The sequence below is a fragment of the Acipenser ruthenus genome, chromosome 59 (genome assembly GCF_902713425.1).
Source record: "Acipenser ruthenus chromosome 59, fAciRut3.2 maternal haplotype, whole genome shotgun sequence".
Classification (NCBI taxonomy): Eukaryota; Metazoa; Chordata; class Actinopteri; order Acipenseriformes; family Acipenseridae; genus Acipenser; species Acipenser ruthenus.
The window spans coordinates 4,291,697-4,304,446 of NC_081247.1; positions in this window are offsets into that span (position 1 = coordinate 4,291,697).

Below are 12,750 nucleotides of genomic sequence, written 5' to 3' on the forward strand. Positions count from 1 at the left end.
TCCACCAGAAGTCTTTCTCAGCGTCTTCAGTGTAAATTCAATGGCAAACGTTTCCACTAGAAGTCCTCGGTGTAAATTCAATGGCAAACATTTCCATTAGAAGTCTTTCTCAGCGTCTTCAGTGTAAATTCAATGGCAAACATTTCCTCTCCCCTCTCTCCTCTTTCTCCGCTCAATTCTCTCCTATCTCCTCTCCCCCACCCCCTCCCCCTCCCCCTCCCCCTCTCTCCTCCCCCCTCTCTACTCTCCCTTCTCTCCTCTCCCCTCTCTCCTCTCTCCTCTCTCCTCTCTAATTGTAGGGAGTAGTTTGTTTTCTCTTCCTGTTTCTCTGATAGATGTTAATTGCAGGTTTCCTTCAGTCTGGACTAATGGACTTAAAAAAACATTAAAAACAAAACAGCATTCTGAAGAGAGGATGAGAAAGAGGGAGGGAGGGAGGTTGGGGGTATAAGTAGACACTTCGGTCGTCAAGAATTTGAAAAAAATAAACGATAGAGGAGCGCAGAGAAATAATTTACAAAAAGAAAGAGAAGAAATAAAGAAGAAAAGAACAAAGGAATAAAGATAGAAAGAAAGAAAGAAAGAAAGAGAACAGAAAGAAAAGAACAAGAGACAGAAAAAGAGAGAAAGGAGGAAAAGAGAGAAAGAAAAAGAAAGGAATAAAGAAAGAAGAAAGAAGAAGAAAAGAGAAGGTAAAGAAGACGAAGCAGAAAGCAGACTCAGGTGAGTTTCTTTCAATAATTTTGTTTTGTTGTTTTTATTGTAATGAATTGGGAGTGTGAGAGAGCGGTGGCTTTCTGCCTCTCTCTCTCTAACCACTGAGATATTCAAAATCACTGCCTACCACACTGCAGCCCAGCAATTTCTTTCTTTCTTTCTTTCTTTCTTTCTTTCTTTCTTTCTTTCTTTCTTTCTTTCTTTCTTTCTCTCTTTCCTTTTCTGTCCTTTCTTATAGTATAGTATAGCATGGTATAGTAGGCTTGCTGGTCCAGTGGTTAAAGAAAAGATCTTGATACCACGAGGTTTAAATCCCGGCTCAGCCACTGATTCACTGTGTGTGACCCTGAGCAAGTCACTGAAACTCTTTGTGCTCCATCCTTCGAATGAGACGCAAAACAAACGAGGTCCTATTGGAAGTGACTCTGCAGCAGTTGTGATGCATAGTTCACCCTGAGTCTCTGTCAATTATCCATAACTTCAAATCACACAATAAAAAAATAAGGTAAAACTTCTAACTTACTACAGTAAGTTTGCACAGTAATGTTGCAGTATTTTTCCCATGCTTTTTCCATGGTACTTTACATTTACAATATTACAATTTGCTTTAATATACCTCTCTGTGCTTTACAATGCTTCCCTATGTTTTACCATACCTCTCCGTGCTTTACAATGCTTCCCTATGTTTTACCAGACCTCTCTGTGCTTTACAATGCTTCCCTATGCTTTACCAGACCTCTCTGTGCTTTACAATGCTTCCCTATGCTTTACCACACCTCTCTGTGCTTTACAATGCTTCCCTATGCTTTACCACACCTCTCTGTGCTTTACAATGCTTCCCTATGCTTTACCAGACCTCTCTGTGCTTACAATGCTTCCCTATGCTTTACCAGACCTCTCTGTGCTTTACAATGCTTCCCTATGCTTTACCAGACCTCTCTGTGCTTTACAATGCTTCCCTATGCTTTACCAGACCTCTCTGTGCTTTACAATGCTTCCCTATGCTTTACCACACCTCTCTGTGCTTTACAATGCTTCCCTATGCTTTACCAGACCTCTCTGTGCTTTACAATGCTTCCCTATGCTTTACCACACCTCTCTGTGCTTTACAATGCTTCCCTATGCTTTACCAGACCTCTCTGTGCTTTACAATGCTTCCCTATGCTTTACCACACCTCTCTGTGCTTTACAATGCTTCCCTATGCTTTACCAGACCTCTCTGTGCTTTACAATGCTTCCCTATGCTTTACCACACCTCTCTGTGCTTTACAATGCTTCCCTATGCTTTACCAGACCTCTCTGTGCTTTACAATGCTTCCCTATGCTTTACCACACCTCTCTGTGCTTTACAATGCTTCCCTATGCTTTACCACACCTCTCTGTGCTTTACAATGCTTCCCTATGCTTTACCACACCTCTCTGTGCTTTACAATGCTTCCCTATGCTTTACCACACCTCTCTGTGCTTTACAATGCTTCCCTATGCTTTACCAGACCTCTCTGTGCTTTACAATGCTTCCCTATGCTTTACCAGACCTCTCTGTGCTTTACAATGCTTCACTATGCTTTACCAGACCTCTCTGTGCTTTACAATGCTTCCCTATGCTTTACCAGACCTCTCTGTGCTTTACAGTGCTTCCCTATGCTTTACCACACCTCTCTGTGCTTTACAATGCTTCCCTATGCCAACAAGATGCTCAACAAAAAGGCCAACAAGATGCTCGGATATATTGTGAGAAGTGTTGAATTTAAATCAAGGGAAGTAATGTTAAAACTTTACAATGCATTAGTAAGACCTCACCTAGAATATTGTGTTCAGTTCTGGTCACCTTGTTACAAAAAGGATATTGCTGCTTAGAAAGAGTGCAAAGAAGAGCAACCAGAATTATCCTGGGTTTAAAAGGGATGTCGTATGCAGACAGGCTAAAAGAATTGAATCTATTCAGTCTTGAACAAAGAAGACTACGCGGCGATCTGATTCAAACATTTAAAATCCTAAAAGGTATTGACAATGTCGACCCAGGGGACTTCTTTGACCTAAAAAAAGAAACAAGGACCAGGGGTCACAGATGGAGATTAGATAAAGGGGCATTCAGAACAGAAAATAGGCTACTATTCTAGGTGGGTTTCATGTATTTTACTGTGCTAGGTGAGCTTTGTGTAGTTTACTATGCTAGGTGGGTTTCATGTATTTTACTGTGCTAGGTGGGTTTCATGTATTTCACTGTGCTAGGTGGGTTTCATGTATTTTCTGGAGCATCTGCTGCCTCATTTGCTGTGGTACTATCGGTTTTGATCCTTTGACTAGCAGTTGATCACAGTAAGTGATTTCTTCATGAAACGTCCAATAGTTCCTAATTTCTTTGGCTATTTTTTCTTTGTCTACAGGCCATCCATTTAGCACAACTTCTTTGAGTCTTTGTCAAGTCTTTGTCAGCGGCTGGCTGGAACTCCTGCAGTTTCTCTGCTGAGATGAATAGTTGAGTTACAATCAGGTTTATTTCCAGCTCTTCATCTACCAAATCCTCAGTCTCCTCTCTAAGATAAGCTCTGCAATGTGCATTTCTTTTCCTGGCTTGTAGTGAACTTGTAAGCTGCACCTCTGAAGTCACATGAGCATCCTCTGCAGTCTTGGAGATGCTTGTACTAAAGGTTTCTTGAAAATTGCCTCTAATGGACGATGATCTGACTCCACTTGCACTAGCTTCTCATATAAGTATTGGTGGAATTTTTCACATCCATAGATAGCAGCTCTTTTTCAATTTGAGCGGACCTCTTCGGGCAGTCAGTAAGAGCTACTGGTTTCTCTTCTTACATTACCACTGCCCCCACGCCTTCAGAGCTGGCATCCACAGACAGTGTTACTGGTTTAGTTACATCATAGTATTTGAGAACAGGCGCATTGGTTCGCAGAGTTTTAAGCTCTTCAAAGCTTTACTTTTGTTGCTCTTCCCAGTGCCACAGGACTCTGATCTCCAGCAATCTTCTCAGAGGTGCACTTACTTCAGAGAGATTGGGAATCGATTTTGCTAGGTAATGAACCAGCAAAATTGAACCTCATTAGAGCTGGATTGTCTTCTGGCTCCAGCATTTGCTGAAAACACTTTGGCATCCGGCACTCCAGCTTCTACTTCTTGCACTGTGCGCAGGGGCAGTGCTCTCGTTCAGGTCTTTTGGATCAATGCCTATTGTAAGTTTATTAGGCTTCACTACTGTTACCATACTGTTAACCCAGGCTGTAGGCTCGGTTTCTTTCGCAAGGACTTCTAGCTTTTCCATTCTGTGGAGGTCCGCTTTGATTCTGTCCTTCTGCAACACAGGCACTTTCCTGGATGGGTGCTCTACAGGTTTGACAGAGGGCTCTATTTGAATAAGGTGTAGTCCTGGTACATACCCTACACCTGTGAATCAGTCTTCATAGTTATGCAGTATGTTCACTGCAGACCACATACATCAAAGAGCCTCTTCAGCATGCCTAACTGCAAGCATGTAGAGCGACCCAATATTGCTGGTGCATCCTCCTGCTCAATTATTTGGAACTGGATGTCATATTTCTGGCTTTTGTAGTCAAATGTGAGCACCTATTGCTCTTTTGGAGTAATCTGGAGTCCTGAATAAGTCACAAGTTCATTATTATTATTATTATTATTATTATTATTATTATTATTATTATTATTATTATTATTATTATTATTATTTATTTCTTAACAGACGCCCTTACAATTGCTACAAGATATCACATTATTTTTACATACAATTGCATTATATTTTACACATTATTTTTACATACAATTCCCCATTTATACAGTTGGGTTTTTACTGGAGCAATCTAGGTAAAGTACCTTGCTCAAGGGTACAGCAGCAGTGTCCCCCACCCGGGATTGAACCCACGACCCTCCGGTCAAGAGTCCAGAGCCCTAATCACTACTCCACACAGTTCATACTTGGATTTGCTCATCTCATCATCTTTCAGATTCAGCATTTAAAAAAAAATTCGAGTGGATATTACATTACATTCAGTGCCAGCGTCGAGACTGAATTGACCTGTTTTATGTTTATTTGAAGGGTTTCTGTCCAATCCTGTCTATCATCAGTGAGCTCACTAACATTAACAGCCCCAATCTGCACTTTGCTTAATCTGAATTGTGCCGATAAACATTTCATCTGTGGTGTCGTCTTCGTCTAACGCGTGTATTTTCTTATGCTGTGTTCTGAACATTCTTGCAAAGTGTTTTTTCTTGAGGAAGGCCTTGCACGTTTGTCCAAAGGTAGGACATTTACCCCTTTCATGTGTATAACCACAGCTACCACATTTGCTTTCATCTTTTTTGTATTCAATTGTATTTCATGAGCTGTTCTGTTTAAAATGACTCTTGTCTGGCATAACTTTCTTAAGCTTGTGAACTTGTATTTCTGCTTCATCACTGAGCGCTTTCATTTGACTGTGGCTGACTTCACTAGCACGGCATATATCCACTGCTGTTTGTAGTGTGAGCTCTGCTCCTCTGAGCAGTGTGCCTCTGACCTGCCCATTCCTAATGCACTCACAATTCTGTCCTGTGTCAGTGACTCGGTTAGCTGCCCGAGATCACAACTCTTAGCTTTGTTTTTTTAGATCAGTCACGAATGCATCTATCGTTTCAGACAGTCCTTTGCTCTCATAAAGAATATGTGTCAAATAAACGGCATGTTCTTTCCTGGCTCACAATACTGTTCAGATGTTTCGTTCAGTACTGTTAACTCATCTTGGTCTTCTGCATCATGAAACTGGAGCGTATTAAATCCCGTATTTCTTCTTCTCCAGCGACGTGCAGAAACGTGGCACACTGTACCTTCTCCGTCTTCTCCACTATTCCGCTCGCCATCACAAACAGTTTGAATTTCTGTATCCATGTTCTCCAGTGTTCTGACAGTTTGAATTTCTGTATCCATGCTCTCCAGTTTTCTGACAGTTTTGATTTCTGTATCCATGTTCTCCAGTTTTCTGACAGTTTGAATTTCTGTATCCATGCTCTCCAGTTTTCTGACAGTTTGAATTTCTGTATCCATGCTCTCCAATTTTCTGACAGTTTGAATTTCTGTATATATTATATATATATTATTATTTCTTAGCAGACGCCCTTATCCAGGGCGACTTACAAGATATCACATTATTTTTACATACAATTACCCATTTATGCAGTTGGGTTTTTACTGGAACAATCTAGGTAAAGTACCTTGCTCAAGGGTACAACAGCAGTGTCCCCCACTGGGGATTGAACCCATGACTCTCCGGTCAAGAGTCCAGAGCCTTAACCACTACTCCACACTGCTGCCCTATCCATGTTCTCTAGTTTTCTGCCAGATCGCCATCTAGACACAGAGTATTTGGAGGTTTAAGTTTCTTCATTTATTTTTTCCCTTTGTCTAAAGAATTTTGTTCAGTTCTGACCCCATGTAATGGATGCAACTGCATGAGACTACGTAGCTTCAAGAACTGAACTTTATTGACAGGTGGGTCAAGAGCACAAACAATGTATTTTACATTTGTGGCTTTTGTCACAGCGCCACCAGCTGACAACCTCCCATGCAGGTTTCATTCCACTTTATCAAGCATAATTAGTTCATTCTATATGCAGAGTGATGACATTAGTTTCGGTGTCTCTCGACTCAACGCTGTTTCTCTATGAAGCGTGTTTATTTATTTATTTATTTAATCTCTTCCTGTGTCTGACAGGAAATGACCAAACAGGAAGCAGCAGCGCATTTCGACTCTCGACAGGAAGTTGTCACCCTGGGGGGCGTGGCCTCATCGTGGACAGGCATCGCCGTGGTGACAGGAGGGACGGAGTCCTCCTGGGGGGCATGTCTGCTGGCTTTCGGAATGTTCAGCATTGTGATTGGAGCCTGCGCCACAGGGGTGGGGCTCTGGAGCCAATCACAGAGTAGAGATGTGCAAGGGGGCGGGCCTGATGTGCTCCTGGCCCTGGGATTGGCTGTCCTGGGGGCGGGGCTGCTGTCCGTCATGGCAATCTGTCTGTGGAGGAGATTCCGTGGAAAAAGACAAGAGAAAAACAGAGAAGGGAGGAGCATGCTAGTGAGAGAGACGGAGGAGAAGAAATACACTGTGTGAACTGTACTAAATGCACAGATAGCCATGGGAAAAGCAATGCAGATTCACTGTGCTGAAGGATTTTATGTACACAGTTATATAAATATTACTTTTACCGTTAATATTCCCATGTGAAAAGCAGGAATACAAGTCTGGAGTACAATATTAGCCAGGCATGCTTCAAAAAGAATATAATTTCTATCTATCTATCTATCTATCTATCTATCTATCTATCTATCTATCTACAGACGTGCTCAAATTTGTTGGTACCCTTACAGCTCATTGAAATAATGCTTCATTCCTCCTGAAAAGTGATGAAATTAAAAGCTATTTTATCATGTATACTTGCATGCCTTTGGTATGTCATAGAATAAAGCAAAGAAGCTGTGAAAAGAGATGAATTATTGCTTATTCTACAAAGATATTCTAAAATGGCCTGGACACATTTGTTGGTACCCCTTAGAAAACATAATAAATAATTGGATTATAGTGATATTTCAAACTAATTAGTTTCTTTAATTAGTATCACACATGTCTCCAATCTTGTAATCAGTCATTCAGCCTATTTAAATGGAGAAAAGTAGTCACTGTGCTGTTTGGTATCATTGTGTGCACCACACTGAACATGGACCAGAGAAAGCAAAGGAGAGAGTTGTCTGAGGAGATCAGAAAGAAAATAATAGATAAGCATGGTAAAGGTAAAGGCTACAAGACCATCTCCAAGCAGCTTGATGTTCCTGTGACAATAGTTGCAAATATTATTAAGAAGTTTAAGGTCCATGGAACTGTAGCCAACCTCCCTGGGCGCGGCCGCAAGAGGAAAATCGACCCCAGATTGAACAGAAGGATAGTGCGAATGGTAGAAAAAGAACCAAGGATAACTGCCAAAGAGATACAAGCTGAACTCCAAGGTAAAGGTACGTCAGTTTCTGATCGCACCATCTGTCGCTTTTTGAGCGAAAGTGGGCTCCATGGAAGAAGACCCAGGAGGAATCCACTTTTGACAGAAAAACATAAAAAAAGTCCGACTGGAATTTGCTAAAATGCATACTGACAAGCCACAATCCTTCTGGGAGAATGTCCTTTGGACAGATGAGTCAAAACTGGAGCTTTTTGGCAAGTCACATCAGCTCTATGTTCACAGACGAAAAAATGAAGCTTTCAAAGAAAAGAACACTGTACCTACAGTGAAACATGGAGGAGGCTCGGTTATGTTTTGGGGCTGCTTTGCTGCGCCTGGCACAGGGTGCCTTGAATCTGTGCAGGGCACAATGAAATCTCAAGACTATCATGGCATTCTGGAACGAAACGTACTGCCCAGTGTTAGAAAGCTCTGTCTCAGTCGCAGGTCATGGGTCCTCCAACAGGATAATGACCCAAAACACACAGCTAAAAGCACCCAAGAATGGATAAGAACAAAACATTGGACTATTCTGAAGTGGCCTTCTATGAGTCCTGATCTGAATCCTATCGAACATCTATGGAAAGAGCTGAAACTTGCAGTCTGGAGAAGGCACCCATCAAACCTGAGACAGCTGGAGCACTTTGCTCAGGAAGAGTGGGCCAAACTACCTGTTAACAGGTGCAGAAGTCTCATTGAGAGCTACAGAAAATGTTTGATTGCAGTGATTACCTCTAAAGGTTGTGCAACAAAATATTAGGTTAGCGGTCCCATCATTTTTGTCCATGCCATTTTCATTTGTTTTATTATTTACAATATTATGTTGAATAAAAAATCAAAAGCAAAGTCTGCTTTCTATTAAATATGGAATAAACAATGGTGGATGCCAATTACTTTTGTCAGTTTCAAGTTATTTCAGAGAAAATTGTGCATTCTTCGTTTTTTGTGGAGGGGTACCAACAAATTTGAGCACGTCTGTATCTATCTCTCTACCTGTAGTGATACTATAACAATTCTAATACAACCACATGCTGACATAGAAAAATGATCATTTTACAGATTAAAATACCTTTTAAACCTGAAATTATGTTTATTTATGTATCTACAGCTCTGGCTAAAAGAGTAACAGCACCTAGAATTTTAGGATTGAAACATAATTTAAAAAAAACAAACAAACTCTATGAACATAATTTAGATGTTTTATTTAACATCATGTAATCAAAAAACTACCGAAAGCCATAATAGTAGTACAGTATTTCATGTTAGATTTCCAAATGTCACGTTTTTCGTTAACTTCAAAGCGGTGTGTAATTCAATATCTAAACAAGGTCACATTATTCAGCAGATTTTATTCCACTTTATGAAGCTCAATTAGTTCATTCTATATAGAGGATGATGATGCAACACTTTTGGCCAGAGCTATAGTCTAGTGATCTCAAACTGCAGTTACAGTGTGATTCTAACTGTCTGCCCCACAATCCTGTTCAGTTTGACGCTACAATATAATCCCTTCTTCTTGGTGTCTGTGTTAATTTACTACATTCTGAAAAGAGTTTAGTTTCATTAAAGCTGCAGACAGACAGACAGACAGACAGAGCCCCACAATCCTGTTCAGTTTGACGCTACAATATAATCCCTTCTTCTTGGGGTCTGTGTTAGTTTACTACATTCTGAAAAGAGTTTAGTTTCATTAAAGCTGCAGACAGACAGACAGACAGAGCCCCACAATCCTGTTCAGTTTGACGCTACAATATAATCCCTTCTTCTTTATTATTATTATTTGTTTATTTAGCAGACGCCTTTATCCAAGGCGACTTACAGAGGCTAGAGTGTGTGAACTATGCATCAGCTGCAGAGTCACTTACAATTACGTCTTACCCGAAAGACGGAGCACAAGGAGGTTAAGTGACTTGCTCAGGGTCACGCAGTGAGTCAATGGCTGAGGTGGGATTTGAACCGGGGACCTCCTGGTTACAAGCCCCTTTTCTTTAACCACTGGACCACACAGCCTCTTCTTGGGGTCTGTGTTAGTTTACTACATTCTGAAAAGAGTTTAGTTTCATTAAAGACAGACACACGCAAGTCTAGTAATCTTAAACTGAACTTCTAGTAGACTGATGATTTTAAAGTACAAAATTACAACTGAATCTGTATATTTGACAAAACCAGTCAAGTTACACTCTCTCCGTCTTCTCTCTCTCCCCTCTCCCCCTCTCCCTCACTCCCTCACTCACTCACAGGAAGTTGGTAATTCGTTCCCGGGGGGGGCGTGTTGACGGACGGACCCCACTTAAGCAATTCCTGTTGATCGAACTATTTCCTTCTTTTATCCGTTTAGGCGAAACTGAAACAAAAGGTGGCATTCCTGGAGACTAGTCTCTTGAAGCTGCACTTCGCACACTGTAACAGCTGCTTCGCACACTGATTTACACTTGCTGTTTTAAAAAAAAGAAAGACAGAAGACGCAGTCGTTGAGTATGATGCTGCAGTTGCGGTTTCGTACCACTAGAGGTCAGTGTTGCTTTATTATTTCTGGCCACGCAGTCAATTCTTTAGCTGCCGTAGTCGCATCTCAAAGTGCGCATTCTTGAACAATGAACATAAGAAGAACATAAGAAAGTTTACAAACGAGAGGAGGCCATTCAGCCCATCTTGCTCGTTTGGTTGTTAGTAGCTTATTGATCCCAGAATCTCATCAAGCAGCTTCTTGAAGGATCCCAGGGTGTCAGCTTCAAAAACATTACTGAGGAGTTGGTTCCAGACCCTCACAATCCTCTGTGTAAAAAAGTGCCTCCTATTTTCTGTTCTGAATGCCCCTTTATCTAATCTCCATTTGTGACCCCTGGTCCTTGTTTCTTTTTTCAGGTCGAAAAAGTCCCCTGGGTCAACATTGTCTATACCTTTTAGGATTTTGAATGTTTGAATCAGATCACCGCTTAGTCTTCTTTGTTCAAGACTGAATAGATTCAATTCTTTTAGCCTGTCTGCATATGACATGCCTTTTAAACCCGGGATAATTCTGGTTGCTCTTCTTTGCACTCTTTCTAGAGCAGCAATATCCTTTTTGTAACGAGGTGACCAGAACTGAACACAATATTCTAGGTGAGGTCTTACTAATGCATTGTAAAGTTTTAACATTACTTCCCTTGATTTAAATTCAACACTTCTCACAATATATCCGAGCATCTTGTTGGCCTTTTTTATAGCTTCCCCACATTGTCTAGATAAAGACATTCAACATAAACTCCTAGGTCTTTTTCATAGATTCCTTCTTCAATTTCAGTATCTCCCATTTATAATGCACATTTTTATTGCCTGCTTGCAGTATTTTACACTTTTCTCTATTAAATGTCATTTGCCATGTGTCTGCCCAGTTCTGAATGCTGTCTAGATCATTTTGAATGACCTTTGCTGCTGCAACAGTGTTTGCCACTCCTCCTATTTTTGTGTCGTCTGCAAATTTAACAAGTTTGCTTACTATACCAGAATCTAAATCATTAATTGTGACGTGCACAGCTGTGACCAAATGTTTAGCATCACCTAGAATGTGTTTCAATGTGTTTGACAGACCCGGGTAGTGTAGTTCTATGTTTGAATTGCCGCCCGTCCCTGTTTTCCCCGGATCATCCTGGCTTTGAGGACGATGTTTCCCAAGACTCTGAAAGATGCTGGTTTTTAATCTTCGGTTTCCACACGAATGTATATTATACAGCAACACCGTGTAGCCAGCGACCTAAACTGAGCACAAGTTACATCAGTCAACGCTGCCCGTGACTCGCCTGCCCTCAGCACCACGTTACTGGATCCTCAGCTGATGCGCTATCCTTGCACTGCTATCATGTCATTGTAGATATAACTGATTGTAATCCTAACTTGCTGCATCCTAGTTCATATTGTATTCTAGTAGTATTGTAACCCTGTACTGCCCTGTAACCCCTGCAAGTCGCCTTGGATAAAGGGGTCTGCCAAATAAACTAATAATAATAATTATAACAATAACAATAATAACAATAATAATGGAATAGATGCACAATATTAATTGTCAATAGTATAGTAGTGATATTATCAATGCGACCTGTTAGATACATCATATAGACCTGAATACAGCAGTAACCTGTAACACTCTGCTGCCCCTTGTGGATGAAAGAAATTCAGCAGTAATAAGTTGTGACCCCCCTCCCACCCCTTTCCCTGCTGTTGCCAGTCATTCCGAGCTCTTTGTATCATTGCACTCAAACTCAAACACTGTGTTTTGTTATTTGTTGCTCAGCCTGTGTTGCTTTGACTGTGCTCTTCAGATCTAGCGGCCTGTGTAACACCGGCTAGATCATCTTTATATAAGTGATAGCGCCGTCTAGTGCACAGCTAGAGTATTGCCAGCAACTCTAAAGGAGACTTGATCCAAAGTGTCAGACCACTAGATGGCGTTGGCTCTTACTAATTTCAAGATTATCTAGCATGTGTTACACATGTACGTGTTCTTTTAAGAGAGTCTCGTTTAAAATGTCACTTTAATTGTTTTTTAGGCCACTTTATTAGGACCTGCTCGTCTCTGTGTGCCTCAGTTTGTATGTGTGTGTCAGTGTCTCAGTGTGTTTGTGTGTCGGTGTGTCTCTGGGGGTGGGTTTGGGGGGGGGGGGGGGGGGGTTGTATTCAGTATTAAGCCCCTCCCCTGCATTCAGGATTGAGTTTCTGTCTTTATATAAGAACATAAGAAAGTTTACAAACAAGAGGAGGCCATTCAGCCCATCTTGCTCGTTTGGTTGTTAGTAGCTTATTGATCCCAGAATCTCATCAAGCAGCTTATTGAAGGATCCCAGGGTGTCAGCTTCAACAACATTAAAGGACACACACACTCTGTTATAATAGGAGGCTGTGTGGTCCAGTGGTTAAAGAAAAGGGCTTGTAACCAGGAGGTCCCCGGTTCAAATCCCACCTCAGCCACTGACTCATTGTGTGACCCTGAGCAAGTCGCTTAACCTCCTTGTGCTCCGTCTTTCGGGTGAGACGTAGTTGTAAGTGACTCTGCAGCTGATGCATAG